The sequence below is a fragment of the Syngnathus floridae genome, unplaced genomic scaffold (assembly GCF_059516105.1).
Source record: "Syngnathus floridae isolate MCC-2025c unplaced genomic scaffold, RoL_Sflo_1.0 HiC_scaffold_65, whole genome shotgun sequence".
In the NCBI taxonomy this organism is placed as follows: domain Eukaryota; kingdom Metazoa; phylum Chordata; class Actinopteri; order Syngnathiformes; family Syngnathidae; genus Syngnathus; species Syngnathus floridae.
The window spans coordinates 41,187-56,897 of NW_028284094.1; the positions used below are offsets into that span (position 1 = coordinate 41,187).

The following is a 15,711-nucleotide window of genomic DNA, read 5'->3' on the forward strand; positions in this document are numbered from 1 at the left end:
AACGCCGCTACTAGCAATCCTCTTCATTGCGTAAGCCACCTCATCACACACTTGCAGTACGCATGACTTAGTTCGTTGCTGGAGGAAGGTAGCACAAAAACAGTTTTGAACTTTGAACGAGTGCTTGTGTGTGTGTGTTGCGGGGCGTTTTCAGTCTCAGGAGGATCGGGACACGCGACGGTTTCATCTGAAAATCGCTGAGCTCAGCGCAGTCATCAGGAAACTGGAGGATCGAAACGCCCTGCTTTCTGAAGAGCGCAATGAACTGGTAATTTATTGACGGCACGCTTGAAGGTTTGCGCTACGTTTGATGCGCGCCATCCAGCGAGGCACCCATTGCGCTTGCTTATTAGTTGAGCGGCGCGGCGAGTCGGTTGCCTGGTAGATGTCTTTTATTGGGAGCCAAAGCCACGATTCCGTTCAAACCGATGCAAAAGGAATGGATACGTTCTGGCCCGCGTGTTGTGCGTCTTTCACATCCCGCACTTCATGCTTGCAGCTAAAGCGACTGAGAGAAACAGAAAGCCAGTTTCTGCCACTCCTGTACAAAAACAAACGCCTGAGCAGGAAGAATGAAGAACTCTCGCTGGTGCTGTGCCGCCTTGAAAACAAAGTGCGCTTTGTCACCCAGGAGAACGAGGAGATGGCAAGCTTGGTAAGTCGACGCGGACAACGGCGGCGTGCCAACAGAGTCCACTGCATTTGTGTTCCACAGAGAAGGCCTAGTTCGCTCAATGACCTGGACCGCGGTTGCGGCCAGCAGGACGGTGAAATGGAGTTCCTTCAAGTTGTGGAGCAGCGGCACATCATCGACGACTTGTCCAAGGTCTTCAGGCAGGCGACTCGGTGCACGTACGGCAGCGCCGCGCTCGCTCGCTGTCGCCAGGAAACCTTTTCCGTCCAAAGCTTGGCCGGCGGCCGCCATCCAAAAAATTGGCCCCTTAAATTCCGACCTTTCAAGCAGGAGCATTGTGCGCACGCGTTTGAACACGCTTTAGACTTGTTTTGCCGTTTTCAGCAGCTCAAAGCTCCCGTTTTGTCAGCGCCTTTGCCACTCGCTGTGCGCTGAAAACGACGGACTTGCCCGGCTGCTCAGCCCGTCAACCATGAGCCGCGAGCGCGACGTCATTGTCCGTAGGCAGCTAGTGGCAAAATGCACCCTGTTAGAGTTGCGCTCGCTCCAACTTATTTTGCAAGAACCACACGGGAGACAAGTAAGTTCTTTTGGACACCTGCAGGTGGAGAGTCCATCCGTTGTACGAATGAAGTCTGACTCTCGGCTCCTGCACGAGCATTTTAATTAAGAGAAACAGGGTGGGTGTAAGAGTGGATTGAATAGAGGAAGCCCTTGACCTCTAGTCAAAACATAGCAAGGGGTGTTTTACGACTTTGTGTAGGAAGGGATAAGCGATAGGGATAAATAAGGGATAAATAATATTATTTATTACAGGTTGCAGTCAAAGTCAAAGCAACATAATGATACGATAAAGATAATCTGGAAAACCCTGACACACCCTGTAGTTGTCACTTTTGGAAAAGACGAGCGTCCCTCCAATCATCGCCGGTGACGTGTTTTTCAGGCTCTGGAGACAAGAGCTCATGTCAGAAATGTCATTGTGAGTCGCGTTTGTTTCTGCGCCGGAGCCGTTCGTTCCCTTTGCATCCAAAGAATCTCAAAGGCGGATTATTTGTGTCGACAGGAGAGAGATTTGCTGCTACGATACCGACGTCCAGAATCTCTGAGGAGGAACAAAGCGTGAGGTCCTGCAAGGTGAGTCTGTTTGTTTGCGGCTGCTTGGTGTTGCGCAAGATGAAATGGCCTTTTTCTCGCTATCGTTCCTCTCGTCGATTCATCGTGAGGTGTCGCTTCAGTTTGTTCAGAGAGATGTTTGCTTCCGCGCCCGCAGGTCATCGAAACATTTTACGGCTACGACGAAGACGTGTTGGTGGACTCGGACGGATCGTCCTTGTCTTTTCACACCGACAGAACCCCCGACACGGAACCCGAAGAGGTAGCCCGCCATTTCTGCCAGCGTATTGGCACCAAACATTCCTCTTCAGCCTGGAATCGGACTCGTCTTTGCGTCGCGGGTGCTTTGTCGCCGGTCTGACTGATTCTGGTACTAGTGCTGTGTTGCATTGGTGTGTGCATGAAGAGGCGGAGCTTCGCTACCGCCAGCTGACGCAAGAATATCAAGCGCTGCAACGAGCCTACGCTCTGCTAGCCCAGACCAGCGAAGGGGACTACGACGCCGAGAAGGAGATCAAGGTGGCGCCCCTTTCCGCAACCCCCGGCCGGGTCGCAGCCTCCCCGTTCTCACCCAGCCTCGGGTGTTCTCTGGTCTGAAAGGAGGAGGAGGAGCCTCCCTCCTCCTCCTTTCAGACCAGAGAAAAGCTGATGGTAGAAATGGGTCACTATCAAAGCAGAGTAGCAGATCTGGAGTCAGCGCTGAAGCAACAAGGACAGGTAAGCTCATCAATGAGCACACCTTTTTCTCAGACAAAATAGCTACATTCTTCAGTCACTCATTCGTCTGGCATTACTGGACCAACCCCCCCCCCCCCCCCCCCCCGAACGTGGCTGGGAAAATGCGGAGAAAAGCAAATGTCATTTTCCAGTCAACCAAAGAATTTGTGGATGAAAATGACACAACATTCCAAAGCTGTCCACGCGTTTGTCTCTTCTAGAATGTCAAGTGGGTGGAGGAGAAGCAGCTGCTGCGTCAGAGCAATCAGCAGTTGGCCGAAAAGGTGACGGAAAGAAAGGCGCTGGGCGGAGTCGCTTGGCGTCACACCCGTCGGGAAGCCCCGCAGATGAGGTCTGACTGTCTTTTCAGGTCAGGCGGATGGAGGCGGAAGAAGCGCGTCTGAAAGAGCACATCCAGGATATCCGAGACCAAAACGAACTGCTTGAGTTCCGCATCCTGGAGCTGGAGGTGGGAAGACTCGCACAAGCGTGTTGAGGCCAGAGATGTGACGGACGGACGGACGGACGGACGGACGGACGGACGGATGCATGCCTCTGCCTTTCAGGAGAGGGAGTGGCGCTCCCCCGTCTTGAAGTTTCTGCAAGTCCGTTTCCCAGACGGCCTCAGCCCTTTGCAGATCTACTGCGAGGCCGAGGGCGTGAGCGTACGTAAGGCGTCCCTCGCAACCCTAACCTTAACCCGAGGTCCCAGAACACCTTACATTGCTCCTTGCGCCTTTCCCCCGGACATCGTCATCAGTGATCTGATGAAGAAGCTGGACATCCTGGGCTATAACGCCGTAAGTGTATGTCGAACTCCTTATGTTCGCACTCCACGAGACTCGGCGGCTCAAATGTGACTTTTGGAAGGCTTTGCGCTGAAAGAAGCTTGTTGACGCTGTGCCTTTGGGCTCTTGCAGAATCTCACCAACGAGGAGCAGGTGGTCGTGATTCACGCCAGGACCCTTCTCACCCTAGCCGAGAAGGTAACGCGCACGTCCACGCACGCTCTCGCATTCTGCTTATGTGACAGCAGCCTTTCCTCAGTGGTTAGAATACATCAAAGTGACCAAGTCAGCACTTCAACAGAAGATGTTGGACATTGAAAGTGAGAAGGTAGACAGACACGCGACATCAGCCAAGGGGAACTCCGGCAATGTGCCCCAACAATTCTGACCTTGAGCTGTGCTAGGATATGTTCTGCAAGCAGAAGGGCTACCTGGATGAAGAGTTGGACTTCAGGAAGTGTTCCATGGACCAGGCTCATAAGGTAAGCCGCCCTCAAATCTCCCGCCGGACCACTGATGGACGAGGATTGCGGCCCAGAGGATCCTGGAGCTGGAGGCCATGTTGTACGAGGCGCTACCGCAGCGGGACTGCCCCGCCACGGACGGCGAAAAAGCCAGCCACGCTGGCGTGAATGACGTGCTGACGGCGGATCAGAGAGAAGAGCTTAGGAGCGCCGTGGACCAATGGAAGCGAGCCCTGATGTGCGAGTTGAGGGAGCGCGACGCTTGCATCCTCCAAGAGAGAATGGATCTGCTGCACAGCGCGCAACAGGTAAGGGCCCAAAGCCAGCCCGGCACTTACTTGCACGCTTACTGGCTTTTGAATGCCACTTTCCATTTGTCCGTCCTAGAGGAACAAAGAGCTGAAAGAATTCATCGAAGCTCAGAAGAGACAAATCAAACAATTGGAGGAGAAGTTTCTGTTTCTCTTTCTATTCTTCTCCTTGGCCTTCATTCTGTGGCCCTAACACCAGCTGGTGAGTGAGCTCCAGCGGCACCGCACTCGACACCTCCGATACACTGCCAGCCGGTCTCAGACGTTGGCAGACGCTCCGATGCCAACGTATACCCCCCGCCACGGTGACAGAGGCACCGCGTCACACCGGCGCTCATCCAATCAGAAGGCAGGAAAAGCAAATTCACATGCAGGGCACTTTTGAACCAGAAGAGAGCGCCACAAAAAACGGTTGTTGCCCCAAACGCGCACTAAAAAGGGTCAGAATAACAAGAGTCCCACTGGCCAGCCGGGGCCACCCGTCCAGCTGTTTCTTCAGGGGGGAAAAAAATTGGAGTCACCGGTGAGTACATTTTGCATTTAGCTCTGCTTTTCTGCTTCTGTCTTCAAGTGTGTGGCATCCTGCGATCAAAGATTCAGCCAACCCCAAAGCGGTTGACCTCAACGTCCCACCACCATGCCTACCAGAGCAGGTGACGTGATGCTTTGGACATCCTTCCGTCTCAGATGCCCAAAAGTACTCTTTGCCACATCTGCGGCAATACGGTGTCTTTTCAAAGGTGCAAATAAATCCAGCGTGGGCGGAACACGCACGTCTTCGGTTTTTCCCGCTTTGTTTGTGTGACAGCTGTTGTGAAAATTTTATACAAATAAAGTTGTATAGTACAGGTTTGGCCAAGCCGCAACTCCCGAACCGCATGCGGCTCTTTTATGTTCATATCAACATTTGTGTGTGTGTGTGTGTGTGGGGGGGGGGGGGGGGGGGTTGTGCGTGTTGGCTTCACTTGAGTTCAATTTGGTATTTTGGTCAAAAGCGCATGTGGTGAAATTCCACAAAGTAGGATGGGCAAACACATTTCTTTAAACTATGAGTGTCAATTGGGCTCTCGAAATGGCAGGGAAAAGATGCACAGCAAAACGAAAATACGTAGATGAACACAGGACGTTTTAATCAGAGTGGGAAAGTTTCTATTTTTTGTTGAACGTGATGGCAAACCATTCTGCCTGATATGTCAGACCTCAGCGCATTTCAAAGATTCAAATCTTCAGCGCCATGCACTTAAGCTCACTCCATGCTAACATTGATCAGGCGTCGAACCCGCAACATCATGCTTAAGAGGTGGCCATGCTAACCAGTGCGCCATTATGTCAACGCATAATAACTGTAAGTCTACTGATCAAAACAGCGGTTACTACATGACGTCGCTACGTCGTGGTCACGTGACGCAGACAAGACGTCAATGGACGTGGGCAGAGTTAACTTGTTTAAAAGGGAGTGGGCAGAAGAAATATTTAATTTATTTAAATCTATTTTGAGTGCACACCATTATGCCAATGCATAACAACTGTAAATCTACTAAACAAAACAGCGGTTGCTATATGACGTCTGCCACGTCGTGGTCACGTGACGCGGACGTGACGTCGACGCCTACTTTACATCCCACCGATCACAGGACCCCTCGGCTGCATAACCGTGCCCCCTTCCCAACCAATCGGATTTGCTATACGCGAAAACGACGCCAATGGAAAGAGCTTCCGCCCAAATTTAAATCCGTGGGCGTGGCTCGCAGCAGGAAGTAGGAAAATGGCGGCGATGTTGACAAAGACACAGCGGATGGTAACATACGACTAACAAGAGAAATATTTTTATTTTCTGCTTGCAACTGGACCGTCCAGAGCGTACACGGTAAGTACAACTCATCGTTTTTAAAAAGAAGTACTTTTGTTGCCCTGAAAAGCGAGTGAGCGTGGCGTTTGTGGGGGACGTCGAATTTCGACGATTCTTTCTGGTCAACGGTTGTAAATGATTGTGTTGATTAAAAAAGTAAACTATGTAACTCTACTTTTAACTGCCGTTTCAGATAGATTTGGAATTGCATCACATCCAATTTTGCCTGGGAACAAACAGATTAAATAAATCTTAGTTTTGAATAAGCCACTCCTTCTCAAACAAGTAAACTCTGCCCATTTTGCGCAGTAGATGTTCTGTTAATATCTAGTATTTATACAAAGTCATAATTTAAATTGCTTTCAACCTTCATTCATCGGTTCAACCAACATTACTCGCTCTTATTACCAACTTGTATTGATTTAACTAAGCGTTTAATACTTCCTATCAGGTCTCAAATCGAGATTTGGCAAAATACAATTTCAGCAAATCCAATTTTGCCAGGGAACAAAAATAGATTAAATAAACTAAATAAGTCCTCTTCCCATTAAATAAATCAGAAAAGTCTGTCTTGTAACCAGTCCTCTTCAAACAAGTAAAGTCTGCCCATTTTGTGCCGTAGATTTTGTGTCTATGCCTAGTATTTAAACAAAATCATAATTTAAACGACTTCTTTCCTTCATTCACTTTGGAAATTTGGAATTGCAGCAAATCGAATTTTGCCAGGGAACAAAAATAGATCAATTAAACTAAATAAGTTTTCTTCCCATTAAATGAATTAAAAAAGTCTGTCTTGTAACCAGTCCTTTTCAAACAAGTAAAGTCTGCCCATTTTGTGCCGTCGATTTTGTGTTTATGCCTAGTATTTATACAAAATCATAATTTAAAGGACTTCATTCCTTCATTCACTTTGGAAATTTGGAATTGCAGCACATCAAATTTTGCCTGGGAAGAAAAGTAGATTAAATAAATTTAATAAGTCTTACTACTTCCCATTAAATAAATTAAATACGTCTTACTTGTTTCCACTCCTTTTCAAAACAGTAGTTTAAAACGAGGGCCCTTCACTCAATCTTTAACCTCAACCCCGCACGTTGTGTTGTATCTGTGAATCTTGGTTGTGGCCAAATGATAGTTTTCTTTCATTCGTTTAGGTTCCAAGAAAACTTGATGTAACTCTACTTTTAACTGCCGTTTCAGATAAGCGGGTATTACGTCGCAGTCATGTGCCGCGGATATGACGTAATTGCCCGAACCTCCGCCAAAATTCAAATCTGTTGGCGCGATGGCCGTGAGCCGCTGAGCAGCGACGATTATCAACAGAAATATCTTTATTTTCTGCTTGCAACTGGACCGTCTAGAGCGTACACGGTAAGTAACACTCATTGTGTTTAAGGAGATTTACGTTTGTAATAGCAGAAGTGTAGCCGCGTTGCGTTGTACGTGTGAAAATTGGTCGAGGCGAAATGTTAATGTTTAATTTCATTCCTTTAGGTTCCACGGTGTTTGTTGGCTGCAAGTTTTCCACTGCAAGAAGAGGCTCGTATCATTGACCAGGAGCGAGCTACAATGGTGAGTAGCCATAACATTTATGTTAAACACTTCCTATTTCATGTCTAACAGTACTTGATTTAACAAATAACCATAAATAAATACAGTGTGGGCACTGAAGTTAACATATGTGATTATACTGCCTAATCTGTCACAGAGTAGATTGTTGCAAAGTAATATAAGATCCAAAGTTTTAATTCAGAATAGTTTTCAAAAGAAGGCCATTAGAATTATATACAAGTATGATTACCCTTAACATAACAACAAGCTATTAATTAAATCACAAATTCTTCAATTCAAAGATTTGGTAGATTATCAGACAAATAATGTCTAACAGTAATTGATTTAACACATCACGATAAGTAGATTGAGTGTGGGCACTCTCAAGTTAACATATATGATTATACTGCCTAATCTGTTACAGAGTATGTTGTTGCCAAGTAATGTAGAATAGATCCAAAGTAGTAATCCAGAATAGTTTTGAAGAGGCCATTAGAATAATAAACAAATCTGATTACCTTGAACATAATAACAAGCTAAGTGTTTAATATGTCCTATGAAGTCAAAATTGGGCACCATCATGTGGTGAAATTTGGAATTGCATCACATCCCATTTTGCCTGGGAACAAACAGATTAAATAAATCTTAGTTTTGAATAAGCCACTCCTTCTCAAACAAGTAAACTCTGCCCATTTCGCGCAGTAGATGTTCTGTTAATATCTAGTATTTATACAAAGTCATAATTTAAATTGCTTTCAACCTTCATTCATCGGTTCAACCAACATTACTCGCTCTTATTACCAACTTGTATTGATTTAACTAAGCGTTTAATACTTCCTATCAGGTCTCAAGTCAAGATTTGGCAAAATACAATTTTTTTTGTGCCGTCGATTTTGTGTTTATGCCTAGTATTTATACAAAATCATAATTTAAAGGACTTCATTCCTTCATTCACTTTGGAAATTTGGAATTGCAGCACATCAAATTTTGCCTGGGAAGAAAAGTAGATTAAATAAATTTAATAAGTCTTACTACTTCCCATTAAATAAATTAAATACGTCTTACTTGTTTCCACTCCTTTTCAAAACAGTAGTTTAAAACGAGGGCCCTTCACTCAATCTTTAACCTCAACCCCGCACGTTGTGTTGTATCTGTGAATCTTGGTTGTGGCCAAATGATAGTTTTCTTTCATTCGTTTAGGTTCCAAGAAAACTTGATGTAACTCTACTTTTAACTGCCGTTTCAGATAAGCGGGTATTACGTCGCAGTCATGTGCCGCGGATATGACGTAATTGCCCGAACCTCCGCCAAAATTCAAATCTGTTGGCGCGATGGCCGTGAGCCGCTGAGCAGCGACGATTATCAACAGAAATATCTTTATTTTCTGCTTGCAACTGGACCGTCTAGAGCGTACACGGTAAGTAACACTCATTGTGTTTAAGGAGATTTACGTTTGTAATAGCAGAAGTGTAGCCGCGTTGCGTTGTACGTGTGAAAATTGGTCGAGGCGAAATGTTAATGTTTAATTTCATTCCTTTAGGTTCCACGGTGTTTGTTGGCTGCAAGTTTTCCACTGCAAGAAGAGGCTCGTATCATTGACCAGGAGCGAGCTACAATGGTGAGTAGCCATAACATTTATGTTAAACACTTCCTATTTCATGTCTAACAGTACTTGATTTAACAAATAACCATAAATAAATACAGTGTGGGCACTGAAGTTAACATATGTGATTATACTGCCTAATCTGTCACAGAGTAGATTGTTGCAAAGTAATATAAGATCCAAAGTTGTAATTCAGAATAGTTTTCAAAAGAAGGCCATTAGAATTATATACAAGTATGATTACCCTTAACATAACAACAAGCTATTAATTAAATCACAAATTCTTCAATTCAAAGATTTGGTAGATTATCAGACAAATAATGTCTAACAGTAATTGATTTAACACATCACGATAAGTAGATTGAGTGTGGGCACTCTCAAGTTAACATATATGATTATACTGCCTAATCTGTTACAGAGTATGTTGTTGCTAAGTAATGTAGAATAGATCCAAAGTAGTAATCCAGAATAGTTTTGAAGAGGCCATTAGAATAATAAACAAATCTGATTACCTTGAACATAATAACAAGCTAAGTGTTTAATATGTCCTATGAAGTCAAAATTGGGCACCATCATGTGGTGAAATTTGGAATTGCATCACATCCAATTTTGCCTGGGAACAAACAGATTAAATAAATCTTAGTTTTGAATAAGCCACTCCTTCTCAAACAAGTAAACTCTGCCCATTTTGCGTAGTAGATGTTCTGTTAATATCTAGTATTTATACAAAGTCATAATTTAAATTGCTTTCAACCTTCATTCATCGGTTCAACCAACATTACTCGCTCTTATTACCAACTTGTATTGATTTAACTAAGCGTTTAATACTTCCTATCAGGTCTCAAGTCAAGATTTGGCAAAATACAATTTCAGCAAATCCAATTTTGCCAGGGAACAAAAATAGATTAAATAAACTAAATAAGTCCTCTTCCCATTAAATAAATCAGAAAAGTCTGTCTTGTAACCAGTCCTCTTCAAACAAGTAAAGTCTGCCCATTTTGTGCCGTAGATTTTGTGTCTATGCCTAGTATTTAAACAAAATCATAATTTAAACGACTTCTTTCCTTCATTCACTTTGGAAATTTGGAATTGCAGCAAATCGAATTTTGCCAGGGAACAAAAATAGATCAATTAAACTAAATAAGTCTTCTTCCCATTAAATAAATTAAAAAAGTCTGTCTTGTGACCAGTCCTTTTCAAACAAGTAAAGTCTGCCCATTTTGTGCCGTCAATTTTGTGTTAATGCCTAGTATTTATACAAAATCATAATTTAAAGGACTTCATTCCTTCATTCACTTTGGAAATTTGGAATTGCAGCACATCAAATTTTGCCTGGGAAGAAAAGTAGATTAAATAAATTTAATAAGTCTTACTAGTTCCCATTAAATAAATTAAATACGTCTTACTTGTTCCCACTCCTTTTCAAAAAAGTAGTTTAAAACGAGGTCCCTTCACTCAACCTTTAACCCTATTTATTCACCTTCTAGGCTAAGTGTTAAAGGCTAAGTGTTAGAGGCTAAAAGCCAGAGGCTAGGCGCCAGAGGCGAGTTTTTGTGGGCTGAAGTTTTAGTGGGGTTAGTGTGAATACAATCCAAAAGAATACAACAGAATACAATACAATAGAATATAATACATAGATTAAATTCAATAGCTCTTACTACTTCCCATTAAATAAATTAAATACGTCTTACTTGTTCCCAATCCTTTTCAAAAAAGTAGTTTAAAACGAGGGCCCTTCACTCAACCTTTAACCTCAACCCCGCACGTCACATTGTGTTGTATCTGTGAATGTCTGTTGTGGCCAAATGATAGTTTTCTTTCATTCGTTTAGGTTCCACGGTGTTTGTTGGCTATGTTTTCCACTGTCAGAAGGATGAAAATACAAAGTACAACGCTTGGACGTGGGCGAAGACGTCACCGGTGAGTCCTTCCTTCCTATTTATTTACCTTCTAGGTGCTAGAGGCTAAGTGTTAGAGGCTAAGTGTTAGAGGCTAAGTGTTAAAGGCAACACAATACGAACAACACAACACAATACGAACAACTCAACACAATATGAACAACACAATATGAACAACACAACACAATACGAACAACACAACACAATACGAACAACACAACACAATACGAACAACACAACACATTACGAACAACACAACACAATACGAACAACACAACGATACTGCACTGAACAACACGATACCGCACTGAACAACACGATACCGCACTAAACAACACGATACTGCACTGAACAACACCATGCCGCACTGAACACCATGCCACACTGAACAACACCATCCCGCACTGAACAACACCATGCCGCACTGAACAACACCATGCCGCACTGAACAACACCATGCCGCACTGAACGACACCATGACGCACTGAAAGACACCATGCCGCACTGAACGACACCATGCCGCACTGAACGACACCATGCCGCACTGAAAGACACCATCCCGCACTGAACAACACCATGCCGCACTGAACACCATCCTGCACTGAACAACACCATCCCGCACTGAACAACACCATGCCGCACTGAACAACATTATGCCACACTGAACATTATGCCGCACTGAACAACACCATGCCGCACTGAACAACACCATGCCGCACTGAAAAACATTATGCCGCACTGAACAACACCATGCCGCACTGAACAACACCATGCCGCACTGAACAACATTATGCCGCACTGAACAACACCATGCCGCACTGAACAACACCATCCTGCACTGAACAACACCATTCCGCATTGAACACCATGCCGCACTGAACAACACCATCCCGCACTGAACAACACCATCCCGCACTGAACAACACCATGCCGCACTGAACAACACCATGCCGCACTGAACAACACCATGCCGCACTGAACAACATTATGCCGCACTGAACAACACCATGCCGCACTGAACAACACCATCCCGCACTGAACAACACCATGCCGCACTGAACAACACCATTCCGCACTGAACAACACCATGCCGCACTGAACAACATTATGCCGCACTGAACAACACCATGCCGCACTGAACAACACCATGCCGCACTGAACAACATTATGCCGCACTGAACAACACCATGCCGCACTGAACAACACCATCCCGCACTGAACAACACCATGCCGCATTGAACAACACCATGCCGCACTGAACAACACCATCCTGCACTGAACAACACCATCCCGCACTGAACAACACCATGCCGCACTGAACAACACCATCCTGCACTGAACAACACCATCCCGCACTGAACAACACCATCCCGCATTGAACAACACCATCCTGCACTGAACAACACCATGCCGCACTGAACAACACCATCCCGCACTGAACAACACCATGCCGCACTGAACAACACCATGCCGCACTGAACAACACCATGCCGCACTGAACAACATTATGCCGCACTGAACAACACCATGCCGCACTGAACAACACCATCCCGCACTGAACAACACCATGCCGCACTGAACAACACCATCCTGCACTGAACAACACCATCCCGCACTGAACAACACCATGCCGCACTGAACAACATTATGGCGCACTGAACAACATTATGCCGCACTGAACAACACCATGCCGCACTGAACAACACCATGGCGCACTGAACAACACCATACCGCACTGAACAACATTATGCCGCACTGAACAACATTATGCCGCACTGAACAACACCATGCCGCACTGAACAACACCATGCCGCACTGAACAACACCATGCCGCACTGAACAACACGACGTCGCACTGAACAACACGACGCCGCACAGAACAACACGACGCCGCACAGAATAACACAACACCGCACAGAACAACACAATACCGCACAAACAGCTTTAGATAATATTACGTCGCAGTCATGTGACGCGGACATGACGTCAATAGGCGGAACTCACGGCAAAATTATACTCCGTGGGCGTGGCTTGCAACAGGAAGTAGGAAAGCGGCAATTCTGGCAAACAAGACACAGCGGTTAGTAACACGATGACTAACAAGGCAAATATTTTTGTTTTCAGCTTGCAACTTGACCGTCTAGAGCGTACAAGGTAATTACAACTGTTTTTTTTTTGAGCCCTGAAAAGCGAGGGAGTTTGGCGTTTGGGAGGAACGTCGAACTCGGCGTCTGCTTCCAGCCACAGACGCCAAATTTCGACGATTATTTCGACTGGTCAACGGTTGTAAATTATTGCGTTGACTAAAAACTTTATTTAACTCTACTCTTAACTTTGCCGTTTCAGATATGCGGGTATTACACCGCGGAAATGACGTCAATAGGCTGAACTCTCGCCAAAATTCAAATCTGTGGGCGCAATGGCCTTGAGCGAGACACCGGATACAAACACGACGATTATCAACAGAAATATCTTTATTTTCTGCTTGCAAGTGGACCGTCTAGAGCGTACACGGTAAGTACAACTCATTGTGTTTAAAAAGATTTACGTTTGTGTAGTTTGCGTTGCGTTGTATCTGTGAATGTTGGTTGAGGCTAAATGTTAATGTTTAATTTCATTCCTTTAGGTTCCACGGTGTTTGTTGGCTGTATGTTTTCCACTGCAAGAAGAGGCTCGTATCATTGACCAGCAGGAGCTACAATGGTGAGTACCCCTTTCGTCTTCCATTTATGTTAAACACTTCCTATTTCATGTCTAACAGTACTCGATTTAACAAATAACCATAAATAAATACAGTGTGGGCAGTCAAGTTAACATATGTGATTATCCTGCCTAATATGTTTATCACAAATATGTCACTAATCACTAATATGTTTATTTGTTTATCACAACACCTTTGGACCTTCAGCAATCGATTATTTCCCTTCATCTACAGAGAGACAGAACGATGGTGTCTTAAACATCTCATTCATTTCACCAAATAACTTCACGCAGGTGGATAACGGCCGTCTCGGTCACGCTATGTTGCGTGATGCAGTTTTGAAGAACCAAATGCATTTATTCAATGAATAAGTCAAGCTAGTTCTATGTTTATGATGTTGTAAGTTACGGTACCGATTGAAGTTGAGTTCGAAGCCAGTGGAAAACAGCGCTGCGTTTGTGCTCTCCAGGTACAAATGTTGTGATCTCTGACTGACGACCGGGCGAGACTCGAGTAAGAGATGTCCAAACGAGCTCCGGCAGGGCGGGCCAAGGCGGAGCGAACGGACGCCCTTCAGGCCGCCAATGACGAGCTGAGAACCAAACTGATGGACGTCCAGTTAGAACTTCAGCAGGAGAAGAACAAGGTGAAAACCTCAACAGACAGACACTGCCTGCCTCCCTGCCTGCCTCCCTGCCTGCCTCCCTGCCTGCCTCCCTCCCTCCCTCCCAGATTTCCCGATGTAGATTAGACATGCGTGTGCCATGACTGTGTCAGCCTACATCAACAAATGCACCGAGGACGTCAGCACCACTAAGAATATCATCACCCGGGGCAACCAACGACCCTGGATGACTGAGGAGGTACGTCAAACGCTACGAGCGCGGAACTCTGCCTTCAAGTCTGGCGACAAGGAGACACTGAGGACAGCGAGAGCCAACTTGAACCGTGCCATCAGGATAGCGAAGCGAGACCACAGTCGAAAATTTCAGGATCGTTTCCACGACATCAAAAACATCAGGAGTATGTGGCAAGGCATACGGGCGATTACAGACTACAACTCCCCCCCCCCCCCCCGGTGGGTGTAGTTGATGCTGACTTTCTAAATGGTCTAAATAACTTCTTTGGGAGGTTCGAGGCACTAAACGGCACTCCAGCAGTTAAAACTGTCCCCCATCAGAAAGAGGAGGTACTCTGCCTTGACTCCGCCGATGTGTTGAAGACCCTGAGGAGAGTCAACCCCTGTAAGGCCCCTGGCCCCGACAACATTCCTGGGCGTGTGTTCAGGGAATGTGCAAGTCATCTGGCTGGGGTCATCACAGACATTTTTAACACCTCGCTGGGCCAAGCCACAGTGCCGGCGTGCTTTAAGACTGCCTCCATCATTCCGGTGCCGAAGAAACCTCAAATCACCTCATTTAATGATTACCGGCCTGTTGCACTGACTCCGGTTATGATGAAGTGCTTCGAAAGGCTGCTTAAAGGTCACATCGTTTCCAGACTCCCCCTATTATTTGACCCGTTCCAGTTTGCCGACCGGCAAAACCGCTCCACTCAGGACGCCATCTCCTCCGTTCTTCACCTGAGCCTGGCTCACCTGGAGGAGAAGAACACCCATGTGCGGATGCTGTTCCTGGACTTCAGCTCAGCGTTTAACACCATCATCCCACAGCATCTGGTAGGAAAATTGGAACACCTGGGCTTCAACACCCCCCTTCGCAACTGGCTGCTAGACTTCCTCACCAACAGACCTCAGTCAGTCCGGGTCGGACAGAACACCTCTGATGTCATCACCCTCAGCACAGGCTCCCCTCAGGGCTGCGTCCTGAGCCCCCTGCTGTTCACCCTGATGACACACGACTGCGTCCTCAGGTTCACCACCAATCACATCGTGAAGTCAGCAGACGACACAACGGTGGTGGGGCTCATCAGAGACAACAACGACCTGGACTACAGAGAGGAGGTGGAGCAGCTGGTGGGCTGGTGCAGAGAAAACAGCCTGATCCTGAATGAGGAGAAGATGAAGGAGATCGTCGTCGACTTCAGGAAAAAACAGCCTCACCACGCTCCACTGATCAT

General features: G+C 45.8%; 2 long non-coding RNA genes across 3 annotated transcripts; both read left to right on the forward strand.

The window, feature by feature from the left end:
• Positions 1 to 601: 601 nt before the first annotated feature.
• LOC148378095 (uncharacterized) lies at positions 602 to 2,307 on the forward strand. 2 transcript variants are annotated; one of them, XR_015856193.1, is made up of 4 exons: positions 602 to 655; positions 1,701 to 1,771; positions 1,908 to 2,012; positions 2,157 to 2,307. It is a non-coding gene; the product is annotated as an uncharacterized LOC148378095 (long non-coding RNA). The 2 variants fall into 2 exon arrangements; XR_015856192.1 differs by lacking the exon at positions 602 to 655 and having other exon boundaries at positions 1,420 to 1,771.
• Positions 2,308 to 3,041: 734 nt separating this feature from the next.
• On the forward strand, positions 3,042 to 3,642 carry LOC148378096 (uncharacterized). The gene is made up of 3 exons (XR_015856178.1): positions 3,042 to 3,267; positions 3,388 to 3,453; positions 3,515 to 3,642. It is a non-coding gene; the product is annotated as an uncharacterized LOC148378096 (long non-coding RNA).
• Positions 3,643 to 15,711: the final 12,069 nt, after the last annotated feature.